The sequence below is a fragment of the Rhinichthys klamathensis genome, unplaced genomic scaffold (genome assembly GCF_029890125.1).
Source record: "Rhinichthys klamathensis goyatoka isolate OS25496 unplaced genomic scaffold, OSU_Roscu_1.1 h1tg000137l_1, whole genome shotgun sequence".
NCBI lineage: Eukaryota > Metazoa > Chordata > Actinopteri > Cypriniformes > Leuciscidae > Rhinichthys > Rhinichthys klamathensis.
In genome coordinates this window covers 819067-834509 of record NW_026606672.1, presented here as the reverse complement: position 1 = coordinate 834509, position 15443 = coordinate 819067, and the positions used below count along the sequence as shown (strand labels likewise).

Here is a 15443-nt window from a genome sequence, read left to right as displayed (position 1 = left end):
TATAACGCTGTCTTCATGTAAAAAACAAAATGTACAGATGGGTTATATAACATTGTTCACCTCTAAAGCATTTTTGGTCTCCCTTGCTGAACAAAGCAGATCAGTATCATTGAATCTCATTTTTCAAAGACTGCATTTCTCTACGAATCATTGGATACATGGTCTCTAATACACATGCCCGCTAAGCCCCTCCCTTATAGATATGCAGTAGTTGGCGAAAGGTCACACCATTGTCACCATAAACTTGACAACTGAAAGTTAATATATAGCCACCTCCTGTGGCCTCTAGAAGTTCACATGCCAAATTTCAAGCTCTGCATGTTAGAAACAAAGAAAAACTGCTGGCCAAATGGGGGTGGCGGGGGGGATCTGCCACATATTTCTCATTGATATGTTTATGGTGCATGATATCATCCGTTAAACTGCAGGTTTAAGCAGTCTGAGTTGTTTAGTCACATGCGCAAACATCTTTTCTGTATTATAATGACTGTCATTCATCTGATATGCTCTAGTTAGAGACATTTAACTTGTAAAACACCAACAAAATGTAATATATAGAGGGAAACTGCTGTATGGTTTTGCTTTTAATTTATTGACTGAATATAATGTACAAGTTAAGTTTCCAGCTGAGTTTTCCTTTTTTTAATAAAAAAAAAAGACATTTATATGTAGATGAATTCATGTTCATGCAATGCTTTCTTGCCTTATATATAGAAAGAAAAGAAAAAATCAGTAATGAGCAAGTTTGGACCAGGAAATAACTATTCTCAAATGTCCCATTCTATATCCCAAATGTAATACAACACAAAGCAAATGTGTGTAATGTGTGGTTCATTTTTCCTACTGTATATAATATAACGTTAAAATCTACTTCCTGTTTGCATAATTTAATTGTCTACCCCTCCAGGCAAATTGTTAATGAAAATTTATTGAGAAAATACCACCTGGTTTTCTGAGGAGAATTCTTATGTATTTCCAAAGCAATCACAGAGAGACATATCACCTACCATAGTTACCATGACAACATATTACTTTTGTTTTTTGATTATTCGGGGGCAACCAGTTCAACTCTAGATCTACAAACCATGACAGATCTACTCCACCATAACAACATCATCCTTTTTCATGAACATACAGTATCTTTCAATGCTGAAATAGTTAGATATTTTGTTTCATGGAAGATTTTGCTGTACAAAAAGGGTTTTAATATGTAGCACAGAGATTAAAGATACACATGGACTACTGAGCTCAAAAAGTGCTATTAGGTGTAATTGAAGAAGCACATTTGCTGGAGGCCATGACCTTTGTTGTGCATTCGGAGAGCTACGAAATTACAATTGGTCCAAACAGCCTTTCACTCCATCTATCATTCTATAAGCACAGTCATAACAATGCACCCAGGTGAGTCTGAATCCTTAAGTTGATGGATCTCTGAGTAATCACATAAACCCACAGAGATGTTTACCACAGCGTTTCATAGCAACAAGCTGACACAGAGCAAACTCTCTGTCCTTAAAACAACAAGCCCTTAAAACTCCATAATTTAATGCCTAACTTCAAAGCTGAGGTTTGGTTAGTGAAGATGGAGACATAGTGGTGGCCAGAAACCATAAGACATACAGTTGAGTTTTCTTCATCCTGCCACACTGCCATATTCCCACAACCTACGGTAGGAGGAAACACTAGAGAGATGTAAGTGACTGAAGACGCTTCACTCAAAAAACTCATCAAATGAGTCTGAGCTATTCACACAAAACTGGGTTAAATCATGCAGTTCTCATTGACTGACTGCCAGCTCAAACATTCAAAGATATGCAGCGATCAGTGAGTGCAAGTGATGCATAAAACAACATGAGTATCTTTCATAAAGAACTGTATAAATATACCAGGGTTGTGCAAAATTTAGAATTGAAGAATTTACTCCCTTTCATTCCACAGGAAGTGGATTGTTGAATTGAAGTTGAATTGAAATGAGAGGAAAAGGAATTAGAGTGGATCTGTACTCGCCTACTTTTGCAGCAGCCTTGGTTTCGGGATTTTTTTTTTTTTCCCATTCATTTTTCCCATAGAGATTTTTTTTCAAATCTTCATTTAAGCGTTATAAGCCATGAACCAAACCAACATGCAATTAGATGAATCACAACATTACAAACTTGAAGCATAAAGAAGTATTAAAGAAATCTGAATTCACTATTTTAATGAGGGAAAGAACTACACTCCCATGAAGCATTATGAATGACAAAAAAACTATTGATTTAAAAATGTTTATTTTATATAGATAGATATATAGAAACAATATATTTTACGTAAAACATGTAAATATTTAAGTAGTTTCAGGAAAACTGGCTCTATGTTATTCATAGCGCTTTATGGAACAACCTCGTAGCTCACAATAGGTCTGTTTAAAATTGTTTATAAGTTATTGTTCAAACTAAATTCTCCTATGGAGAAAATGAATCTATGGCCTATAAATCTACAAAATAAGGGAACACTTTTTTCCAAAACTTTCAAACAAGTAATCTATTTTAGAAATGTGTTATACGAGTATGAGTTGCATTATGAATTTTCTTTGAAGCTCAATTAATTTAATTCTACTTCCATTCAAATTTGAATTGCAATTTTCCGTCCTGTTTGCAATTTACATTGGTAAAGGAATTGACTTATATCAGATACATACTCAGATATATTTAACCCAAGTTGTGAAATGAACATGGAAACTCACAAAACCTCACCATTTGTACTTGGCTCACTCATGTCTTACAAGCAGAGCAAAAAAACAGAGCCAAAATCAACTTTTCTTAAAGCCAGTGAAACCATCTAACATCTGTAGATTATTCGTTCTCAGTGAGACAGCAAGTTCGAGGAAGTGAACATCTCTGAGGGGCATTAAAAGGGGAATCAAGAATGAGAAAGAAGGCTCAGATAGTGAGAAAAAGGAGATCAGAGAGGAAAAGATTCCATGATAAAGTGAAAAGATGTACATGTGAGAGAGCGTGACTGACATTAGAGAGCAACTCGGCAGCTCGGCTCTCACCTTGGCTGTCATCAGCCGTCCCCCTCAGACTGGTCTTAGACCTCAACACCACTCGGATCCTAAATTACTCTCCCCCTCTCCTCCGGTTCCCATCATTTCACTTTCCGCCTGTCAGTCAGCACGTGTTTGCGGCTGTCGTTTTAAAAATAAGGTCTAGGAAGACGCAGAGGAAAAGTTCAATCAGAACATCCTTATAGGAGATTAACAGAGGTGAATAACTTAAAGTTCAACTCTTTTCCTTACAACCCTGTAGCAATGTCTGGGCTTTTTTCCCCCATAAAAAACACACCAAGCTGAGTTGTATAATGGAACTCTGTATTCACTGCTGATTTTAACCCCCCACCCAACCCATCTAATGACTGGTGCATCCATTTATCTCAATATTCACTCCGTGGCATAAAGGAAGACTGAAGGGGCTAGGCTTACAGGGTTCATTCATGTGTGACTGACGTGCACAGCAGACCCCGATTCCATTGTGGACCGGGATGCAGACGCCTGCAAAGTCCATTAGAGAAAGGGGTGAGCATTGAAATGCTGGGAGAGTATCTCAGAAGGATGAATGGACATGGTGGCCCTCTTGTTTTTGTTTCCGTAACTTCAACTGTGTGTGCCACTAGGCAGTGTTTAAGACAAAGAACACACTGTTTCAGTCTCAAGGTGCAAAAGAGAGGAAGAAGACACAGCAGCACGTACACATTCTTCTGCGACTGCTGAAAGAGTCTTATTACTTCCAGATCAATCCCGGAAAACTAGCACATGTTAGTATGTAATCATACAGGTAAGTGCAGAGTAATGGTAATATTTGATATGGAGAAGCATCATGACCGTGCAAACTGATAAGGAGATTTTTGAGCGAAGAAAATGGCGAGGGGAGTGTATGTATTTGGTGTATATGTATGCATATGCATGTATAAAATAAAAATATATTTCATATATGTAAAACATTTCAATATGAAGAAGCATAATGACAAATTTAAACTAGGCAAAGCAAAAAAACAACAACAACATTTAAAACAAAATATATAAAAAATAATGATTATAAATATTGTTACAATAAAAATGTATAAATAAAAATTATATAGAATAATATAGACTATAAAAATAAAGATGTTATTTGATATAATATGTAATACATTTCAATATGAAGAAGTTTTATGGCCATTCAAAATAAGGAAAGCATGAAAAATATATTTATAATACAGGCTATTTAATATGTAATACATACAACCACACACAAATTCATTCATTCATACATGTGGCAATTTTGTTGCACAGAAAATTAAACTTTTAGTACCATTTTTATAACATTTACATCACATCAAATCACATCTACGAAGTGAGCCAGGACAACCAAGGACTCTGATGAAGATGTAACTTTAAATCGAAACGTTAGTCATTGTTATGCACCTTAAATAAATCTATTATTAAGAAGACATCTGCGTTGCACCAGCGATTCTTGCTTTTCTGCCTTGGTTTGTCCTGCCCTGGTTGCACCGGATTGTTGTGGATGTCGTTTCCAGGACTACCTCTATTGCACCCTAATATATATATATATATATATATATATATATATATATATATATATATATATATATGGTGCATGATGGTGCACATTGTAGTGTTGCTACACCACCTGCAAATTCATTTTACAGATTATCAGCAACCACCATGATAAATAAATCCCACCATGCAGGATTAAACTGAACATCTATACTGGTCTGCATGACCTCCCATCGGTTAGCACTGCAAAATCACAAAACATCAATGAGACATCTGTATCCAACCAGAAAAGGTAAGGCATGGATATACATAGTGCCGCATTTCACAGTCAGTCTCAAGTAAAAAGGGTTTCAGCCGTGGCTCAATGCTCTGATCGTGCACTGAGAGAATTAGAACATCGTCTATATGAGAGACTCTGGGATGTCTATACGGGCTCATCCAGTCCCAGCATGACATGCAATACGGACCAGATAGAGATCGCTCAATGTCTTTTTGTGTCCTATAATTCATGCCTGCACTCAATCTCCCCCTCACAAAAACAATCACCTGCATTGTGAAAGCATTTATACTAGTAAAAACTCTGCAATGAATCGTTAAATATTACCAACCACAATGACCTAAGACCCCTCCACTCCTCTTGTTACCGTTACCCACTATCACCTACATTTAGAGAGTGTCTCTACCCACTGTCCCCCTCTCTCCACAGCCCTGTTTGAGACAATTTTATCACGATCCCTCCTCTTGAGACTGGCATATGGTAGCACCATACTGGCCGTCTGTGATGTGCCCTGCTATTGACACACAGAGTTATTATTGCCCCCTGGGAGCTCTTAAAGCAGTGGCAGTAAACACATCTCCAAGCTCTATTAATCTGCTGGTATGATTGCTTGTGTTTGTGCAAAAACCAGAATGCACACGAACACCATACGTGTGCATGCAACTATAGCAATGTGCAGATTTACATATTAAGATGATTAGGGGAGCACAAACTATTTTTTCTTTATTTTTAGGGTTATTTTAATGATATACAGTTCTGTATCCACTCCAGTTGTTGTTATATCCTCCTACAAGAAAGCCATTGTCTGTATCTTTTGCTAATTTCCATTTGACATTTAGACCTTGAGAAATGAAAAAAATATTGTTATGTTGGCGAAAAGAAAATACTCTTCCATTTATCCTCATCCAAAGGATTAAAGCGCAGCAGAGTCACTTTAAGCCTGTGTGTGAACCTGCATATATATATATATATAACAAAATGTCAAGGACCACAAAACCAGTCACATTGGTCAATTTTTTGAAATTGAGATTTGTACATCATCTGAAAGCTGAATAAATAGGATTTGCATTGATGTTAGGATATGACAATATTTGGCCGAGATACAACTATTTGAAAATCTGAGTCTGAGGGTGCAAAAAAATCAAAACACTAAGAAAATCGCCTTTAAATTTGTCCATTGATGTTCGCGAATGTGCTGCATTCACTCACAAAAAATAAATGTTTTATATATCTACGGTAGGAAATTTACAAAATATCTTCATGGAACATGAACTTTACTTAATATCCTAATGATTTTTGGCATAAAAGAAAAATCTATAATTTTGACCCATACAATGTATTGTTGGCTATTGCCACAAATATACATGTGCTACTTGTGACTGGTTTTGTGATCCAGGGTCACAAATGTCAAAAAAATTGCTAATAATAAGAAATGTTTATCAAGCACCAAATCAGTAGCCTATATTAAAATAGGCTTCTATTTTAATTCTAAAGGAACATTTGACACTGAAGCCTGGAGTAATGGCTGCTGAAAATTCAGCTTTCCCACCACTGGAATACATTTTAAAATGTAATAAAACAGAAACAGCTATAGGATAGGATATTACACAATATTACTGTTTTATCATATTTTTGATCAAATGCAGCCTTTGTGAGCATAAGAGACTTCTTTCAAAAACACTATGAGTGATAAATGTGTGCCAACATACTCATTGAAGTGTTGTCTAATTAAGATAAGATAAGACACATGTACACACACAAGTGCTACTTTTCAGCACTAAGATATTCTTAGAAGCAATTTCCACAGAAGTTTGACCAGGTTTTTGTCAGATACCATAGTACAGTATCTTAAAGCACATAAGTAGATTTGACACTTCTTGTCATTTCAATTCATTAACACCTCATCCATACACAAATTTTAATCTGTCATATGGCTTCTGCAGAAACTTATTTTTAACTTCAGAGCGAAAGAGCCATATTATTAGACAAAAGAGTTGGTTTAATCTTATCAATCTATTTTACTGAATCTGTTTGATGTAGTCGAGGAGCATGATCATCATATGAGCATATGTTGACACACTCCTGACCCTGGACGCATCACCTTTTCCAAGACTTCCATGTATAATCTCTGTGGAGAAAAGGCTATTTGTCCAGGCCATTACCCAGACCATCTGTAACACTAAGCTACCTCATCCTGTAGCCATGAGTCACCACATTCTCATTTTCTTTCTTTCTGGATTTCTTTCAATGGACCTAAACACTTTAGTGATTGATTTGCTGCCGTTGCAATCTTCATGTCTGGTCGGGTCTAACCATCAGATGAAGGATAACTTTTCAGGAGACACTTAGAAAATGACCTCACCGTTTCAGTCTTCTAGAGGAAAGCTGAGGAGGTTGTGCTCTTTTTGTCATTGGGAAAAGAGCAAGAATCCAAGCCATGCTAAATCCTATTTGTCCTCTAGGGCAGACGGGCTTCTCTGATTACAACCGGACCAGGCCAGTGTCTGGCCCTTTTGCACAGTTGAATGGTGGATTGGAAAGAAAGCCTAGGATGAGGATGAGGCAACACAGACACTAAACACTAAAGCCACAGAGCCAAGAACATGCCCGAACAGCTGCTGCACGTCTCCAGACCACAGCTTTTGATACATGTTTTTTCCTCATTAAATAAATAAATAATTAAATTCATAATATTTTTTAAAAAGATTATGTATAATCACACAAGGCATACATATTGCCTAATAAAAGCTGTTTTATTGTATATGGAGTAGCTGCCTCATGCTGGCAGACATTTTAAGATCACATGACCAGCCAAATACTACTAACTTTATCTTGATACACTCTCAGGCAAAATTATACAAAAGCGGTCACTGAGATGATACCCCTTAAAAAGATTCTAAAATGTACAATTTTGGTACCAATATGAGGTACTAATATGCAATCTTTAGGTACAAAGGAGTAGCATTTGAAAGTGTACCACCCCAGTGACAGTAAATTAATCATTGTTGATTGCAAATTGCACATTTCTACAAAGGAATTGGCATAATTTCCTTTGCATAATATGCCGCAAAGTGTCAGCATAAATCCATATAAACCAGAGCATAATAAACAGGAAAAAAAACAGCTCATTGGATATTTCATGACACTTTCAAAGTGAAATGTATAATGAATGTCACTAAAATCACATTCAGTTTGATCCAAAACAGATTAACATGAATCTGGCAATGCTTTATTATGTTGGTTGTTGTAGTATTGCACCAGTTAGGAACATTTTGGTGTGTGGCGCTAAAAGGTTTATGCTTTATTGCATTTAGAAAATAACACTTACCAATAACCCTACCCTAAACTAACCAATAGTGTTAGCAAAAGCAAACATGAGATAAAAACATTTAATGAAGCAACTATGCCATTTTAGCTTGCTTCTACAATTCTTTGAACAGTTTTATCAAGTGCTGTGGCCATTTCATGGAGCTAGTTATGCAATACAAAATTTTAAATGTATTAGTTTACATGCACTATGGTAAAATTGTTTAGCCGTATTGTGCAAGGAATGATGGAAAAATAAATCTTTATTAATCCATAATCTGCCACGTAATCATATTTTGTGTGAAAAGGAACAAAAGTTTGTGTTTTACTGCCACCATGGTGTTCATTTCAGCTGGATACTGCAGTGAATTGTATGGTTATGTATAAATTTTTTTGAAGTTTTAATACAATTAAAGGAAGAAGCACATATTTCCAATGAGCCTATGTTGAAAAAAAAAAATACTGAGTGCTCATGTAATGGAACACTATTCTGTCACAGTTTGAGCTTAAAAGTTACAGTATCACATGATCGTTTGGAATATCTTGCAAGTATCAGGAGTTCACCTGTTTCCCATGGACAGTTCTCATCTTCAGCAGAAGTTCCTTCTGTCTTGTTTGTGAAGTGACAAAATGGTCATCTGCTACTCAAGTGCGTCTGAGAGAGTCTGATGTCAGAATGCTTAACCACGGTCTCATGGATCTGGAGCGCTGAGTGTCGTTGAGCACCGATGAGCCTGTTTTTAGCAACACAGCAGACTAAATAATGCCACTGGTTGTTGTGAAGAATGAAAAGAAACTGGCACAGATATCTCTTCATCTGGCACTGGATCCTATGGCAGAATGTTTCGCTCTCTCAGAGAGAAGAAAAGGTCTTCAAGAGACCCTAGCTGTAAATAACACTCAATCACTCAAAAACTCAATTTCTTCACATTTTAGTGAAAGAAAAACAATTTTATTGAGCTTGGAGTAGTTGGATGCACTACCTGTCTATTTTGATGGCTAATCTTCCTCTCGTCAAAGCAAACGGCCACAGCAAAAAGTGCAGTGGAAGGTGTTTTTTCCCCTCATCCTTTGGTCATTAATTGGGTGCCAAGTGCACTTGACTGTGGAAAGATGAAGCTCTCTCTCCATGGACACTGTGTTCAATTCGGGGGAGCTGAGGCCAAATGAGTTTTGTTTGTGCCAGAACCCAGTGGGGAGCAGCAGGACAGCTGGGTAGTGTGTATTCTGTGTGTTTTCAGTTGCTGTAGTTGGCCGTTATGTGTCACGCAAGCTCAGCTCACAACCCTTTTTAGACCCATTTCAGGAGCCAAGATTGGCATGTCATCAAAGAACGGACATTTCATTGTGGAAGTTTAGTCTCATACAGTATCTTACAAAGAAGCCAAGAGTGTTGTTCATAGAGACCGAAACAAAACAAAACAAACAGCCTGAGAATGGTCAAGATATTTGAGAAGCGCAAAAGGTTTTCATATTTGTTTTTAGGGAGGGATTATTTACATATCAAGCAAACTTGAGTTTAACTTGAGAGCATAACCTCTCTGATTCTTTTTGTAAACTATGCCTGCCATGGACTACTGTCTTTAGACCTGACAAGTGCTGACTTAGCAGTGCAACACTTAAACTCAAGCGTATTTGCTTATTTCTACAAAGAATCCTCTGTCCAAACAGGCTCCTGTCACTTTACGGCTTTTAAGGGCAATTATATTCTTGATCCTGGCAACTAGAACCATCCCATTAGGGTCAGTTTACAGAAAGAAGCCTTTGGCAGTCAGGGAAGAGGTCTGGACAGTTATAAACAGGAGTCATGGAGCCAAAACATTCATTTAACACAATACAACGGACTATCCTTTAAATCAAAGGATGCAATTAAGGCTGCCCAAAAGCTCCAGGGATGTTCAAACAATTGAATACTGAATAGAACTCTGAATATTGTGGTTTGTAAAACTTTCAAAAGGTGTCTTCTGTCTCAACAACTCGGTTACAAAACTACATGGTCTGCATCACCAATCTTGCCTTTTCTGGTTCAGCAAAACCTATCATTACATTCTTCACTCAATGATTTCCACTGAAACTTTTGTTTAATGCATCACTTGACAAAGAAGTATAAAGGTAGTAATTTCTCATATACAGCAAACCTGTACCTTATAAGCAGGATAGGGGGAACGCACGGGGGCGATGAAAGGTGCCATGAATATCCATAATTAGCAAGTTAAAATATCATCTATAATTAATTTTAAAGCCTGTTATTCTGGCTTATATAAATGTGTGGTAATTTGGGCTGGTGAATCAGGTAACATGTTGCAGGAAGAATTAAAGAAACAGTTTGCATTAAAAGATACAATGATATACTGTAAACTGTTCATAGTCAACAGTAGATGTCAAGTTCCAAAAAGGGGGAAAACCCCCTAAAAGTGTCATATGTGTGAGCAAAAGACCAAATTTTGTTTGTGGGTCTTATGGACTGCTTTTATCATGTTTTTTTGGTCCTTTTTGAGCAGATGTGGGCACTATAAATTGTCCTTGCTATGCAGATTAGGAACAACATGAGTGTGAATAAATTATGACAGTTTGTTTATTTATGTGTGGACTGGCCCTTTAAGAAGCTTCATTTTCCTCACAGTGCTTGAGGTTTAGTGTGTGCAGAAATGTAGACTAATTATCTTTCATTTAAAATACAATAAACCTAATGCTCAACATGCTCAGAGAAATGATAAAAGAAGAAGAAAAGCCATTAACACAACGGTAGGGCAATGTAGGGCAAACAGCCTGCAAACATGATAGCATAATGATACCCACTACTCTCCTGGCACGAGTTCCTCTCCCTGTCTACGGAGTGTAACCTGTATTCTTGCCAAGGTAATTCAGGAGCAATTCTGCAATCAAATACCTCGGAAAGCCGCTCTTGGCAAGCCACTATCCGCAGTGCCTCTGTCTCTCGCAGCACATTGTTTTGCTTGTTATCTTTGGACAGCCATGATGCTCATGGGTTTCCTTGGTGAATTTTAGCCACCATTTCATCTCATATATTCTCGTTAAGCTCAGTAAATACGAACAGGAGGACAAAATCTCCATCATATCTGGTAGCACTTAGATTGGAAGCTGGTTAGCCTTTAAATCACACTCTCTTTTCTTTGAACACTCATCATTAACAGCTTTCCTTGGTTCGCATATAAAAGTTTACTTTTCAGAGGCGGTACGAGAACACACTCGCACATGTAGATCATTGTTTGTGACAGCTCAGAGGCTTATTCAATATTTGCAATGTCCCAGCCTTCCGTTTCTATTGGTTACTGAAATGGGTGCACTCTTACAAATAGGAAAGTATATCTTGTTGAGGGTTTGTTATTTCTGAAACAAGCACTAACTTAGTCTTTACCAAGGTATAAAAGATAATCTATATAAATCATGCCAATATGATTTAACTTACCAAGGTTCAAAGATTCTAATGTCTTTTTGATTAGGGGAAACCAGGTGTGTTGTAACACCATGTATTTAGCCACAAGGAAATGAGCTACAGGAATGAAATCGCTGTCATACATTACCATGTCTATATGTAAAAATATAAAGTATTCAAAAAAAAAAAAAAAAAAAAAAATTAGATTGAGGTAAATCAGTAAAATGTCAAGTCTGGCTCATAATTTGATTAGCGATCAGGTTAATGAATGTTAAATGAGAGAACTGGTCTCATTTGAATCAACTGGTTTTCTTGTTTGATTTAATAATTTCACACAAGCTTTTTATCTACAAAAATTATATAAAAATGTTCTATACATTTAACATTTCAAGTTAAATGTATACACTTATTATAATATTTTACCATAAATTCATGCACGCTATTTAAATACCAATATGTTTTATATTCGTATATTAGTAGGATAGCAAGTTGTAACAACTTTTTTTACTTGACTCTTGAGTTTAGCAAGAAATTGAGGTTCCTAATCAACATTTGTAGCAGATACATGTTAGAATGTCAAAGTTTGAAATACATGGTGCATTAAAAAACACATTGATTTTATTACACCATTCCTGATTTCCCCTACTTACATTTTACTTAGTTTAAAATGCAGAGAGATCAATAAGGCATCTCTTAATATTCAGAAATTAGAATAAAATATTCATTTGAAATTAAAATCAGCCATTTAAAACCTTGTCGTTCCAAACCTGTAAGACATGCGTTCATCTTACACAAATGACATCAACACCTTTTAAAATAATTTTTGATAAAAAAAGAGCAGTTTTAAACCAAAAAGAAGTGTTGTAAATCTGTTTGGAATTAAGTTGTTTTTCATATAAAGGATTCCGGGTCAGTGATATTAGATTGTGTGTGTATGTATTTTTATTGTACTTACCCTGTAAATACATGGAACAAGAGGGTAACAAGAACCACTTTAATTTACGGCCCGTAATGTCACACTTACCCTGTAACTACATGAAACAAGAGGGTAACAAGCACCATTTACCCTGTAACTACATGGAACAAGAGGGTAACAAGCACCACTTACCCTGTAACTACATGTAACAAGAATATATTTCCCAGTATTTAAAAAAAAAATGCAATAGTGTTAGCTTTACTTGCCTTAAAACATGTACGCCCAAACTTAAACATCTGCACTTTTGCTATCAAAAAAAAAAGAAAAGAAAAACCTGTATAAATGCAAAGATATGTACCCTGTAATTTTAAAAAAGCCTACACAATATGTATTGGTACACCATTATTTCAAAAAGGTACCTAAATTGCTCACAAATGTTGTATCATAAGTATAATATAGTATATAAATATAGTATAATAAGTACCCCTTAGATCTATAATAGCCTACTTACAGTATAAATAATATTTTATATTCCCCAGACTTTACATTTTGTTCCCTTATACTTACATGCAAGTACTTTATACTGTATGTACACTATAATTACTGAAAGTTGCGCTGTAAATTTGTCTTAATTACGCAGTACTTTCCGGGCTGTAATCTACAGCCAAAGTGTTACCAAAATATCTTCATTTGTGTTATGAAGATACACAAAAGTCTTACGGGTTTGGAAACGACATGAGGGTGAGTAATTAATGACAGAAGTTTCATTTTTGGGTGAACTAACCTTTTAAGGTTACAGCGACTCATAATGATTAAGCATGCAGCTCTGAATTTAGAATTTAGCATGTGAACTTCACATTTGAATGGAAAGCTACTAGCCTCTCCACTCCTGGACCAGAACATCACCACATCCTTCATGATGTCATACACAAATCAGCAACGTGAGCACAATGAATTATGCTGAACTTCAAAGTAGGTGTGTTCTGGTTTGTGGTTGTAAGTATCTCCAACACAGCTGCCTTTAAGCCTAATGAAATATATCAAACCGTACCCTGGAAGCTTTGAGTGACTCTGTCTCCAGCAGATCTGAAATCAATCCAACACAAAGAAAGCCACAAAATAATTTCCACTTGTTGGTTTGTTAGAATAGTTTAAGCCACGTATCCATAGAATCACACAGCAACACTCTATCCATAACACAAACTCTGTAGTGTAAAGGCAACTTTGAGCCTGATTCAACAAGTAACAACACCACTAATACAGGGGTTGATAATCACAACCAGTCCATCTTTGCGTGCAAAGTCCTTGAAGATTTTGAGCTGTCTAAAAAGCTTCATGTCCCTCCTCACCCTTTAATCCCACGTCCAGACAGACTGATTCTAGCTCAGAAAAAGGCACAGCCTTTGCTCATCCTCGCACTGCAGCACCATGGGATCGGAGTCCACTATAATAGATAAAGTGTGCAGTGAGATTATCTTACCAATGAAAACCAGCACCTGTACATGTCCATGTGACATGTACAGAATCAAGCAGTGCCTTTCAACTAATGATGAGCACAACATTTTTAATGTAAAACAATTGAATTTTTTTTTGAATTCCTTTGTATGTGAGACTATTTCTTAGAACAGTATTATTTTTGTTAACAAAAACTAAAATAAAAAATAAATATATAAATAAAAATAACTGGGAAAATTGAACTAAATTACATTTTAATGACTGCAAACCTAAATTAAAATATATTTTGATACACGGTAAAAAAAAAAAACTAACAATTATTACAGCCTGCCTGCATTAAACATGAAAATGCTACTATATAGATAAACAATTGTGAAATTTTAAAATCATACCAGTTAGCGCATTAACTTTGGCAGTTCAAACCAACAATGATTACACAAACAAAAACTAAACTAAAATGAAATGACAAATTGAAAGTTAGTAAGAATAAAAACTAAAATAATAACTGTCTTTTAATTCTTAAATATTTCAAATTCATTGTATGCCTCTAAATACTAAAACATTGATTATAGTTTTGATTTTCAATGTGGCCTTAGGCTTTAAAAAAGATCCCACTAAACCTACAGTACACCATTGAAGTCCTTAATATGTCTGTGGTGCTCTGTTTTCATTTTAAACTACATCTAGACAAGGTGCAGTCTTCCTGACCTTTACTACAAAGCCTTCTCTATAAAACCAAATGCCAACAATGCCACTTCATTGTTAAAACAGAATACCAAAGAATGTGATTCTCTACCCTATCATTTAGTTTCTCGCTCTCTGTTGCCTTCCTCCGACACCAGATAAAAGCGATAAGAGGCAAGTCTCTTTGTTTGCAGAAGATTTTTATTTACAGGACATGCATAAGACCAGGATTCAATATCAGTCCTGAGCATGCCTGGAATCCTTATGAGAGCTCAAGCCATCTCCATTCTGTCATCTCTTTCCGCATCTATCCTCACTTCCCACTATCCGCAATTCCTTCAGAGATTGACCCACATCTTCACAGTAGCACTGTGTAATCACCATGGAGTGAGTGTCAGTCTTTCTGTGATTTACAGTCAGCATTATACACCAAATATATACAGAGCTTTCAAAATATTCCCTCAGAGATGTTGCATGCATTACTGATCAGAGGGCTTTTTAATCTTATTATCCAGGTCAAGAGGGGGGAGAAGTGAGCAGAACCCTGGCCAAATCCAACAAGAACACTTGAAATTTATGAAATAATTTATAAAAAATTTATGAATAAGTGCTGCTTAATTTTAGATGGCTATAGATCAATACTTCATATGGGTGTGTATAGGCTTTTGGGAATTTTTTTTCTGTCAGGTTAAATTTCACAAGAAAATGGCTAAATGAAAACGAAATAAATATTTGATGAAGCATCTTATTGCTTTGTTGTGAAAACGATATAAACACAGATCTCAGGAGGTTGAAAACCAATTAATTTCTGGATTATCCGAAAGCTTGTAAATTGAACACACTATTTTACTGAAATTTTGGTGAATGCATTGAA

General features: G+C 36.0%; 2 protein-coding genes across 6 annotated transcripts in view; both read right to left on the bottom strand.

The window, feature by feature from the left end:
• npdc1b (neural proliferation, differentiation and control, 1b) overlaps nt 1-15443 on the bottom strand; it is a 122317-nt gene that overhangs the window by 10653 nt on the left and 96221 nt on the right. The window lies entirely within an intron of this gene.
• The window catches only part of tncb (tenascin Cb), a 63541-nt gene that overhangs the window by 47387 nt on the left and 711 nt on the right, over nt 1-15443 (bottom strand). The gene's annotated exons all lie outside the window — the stretch shown is intronic.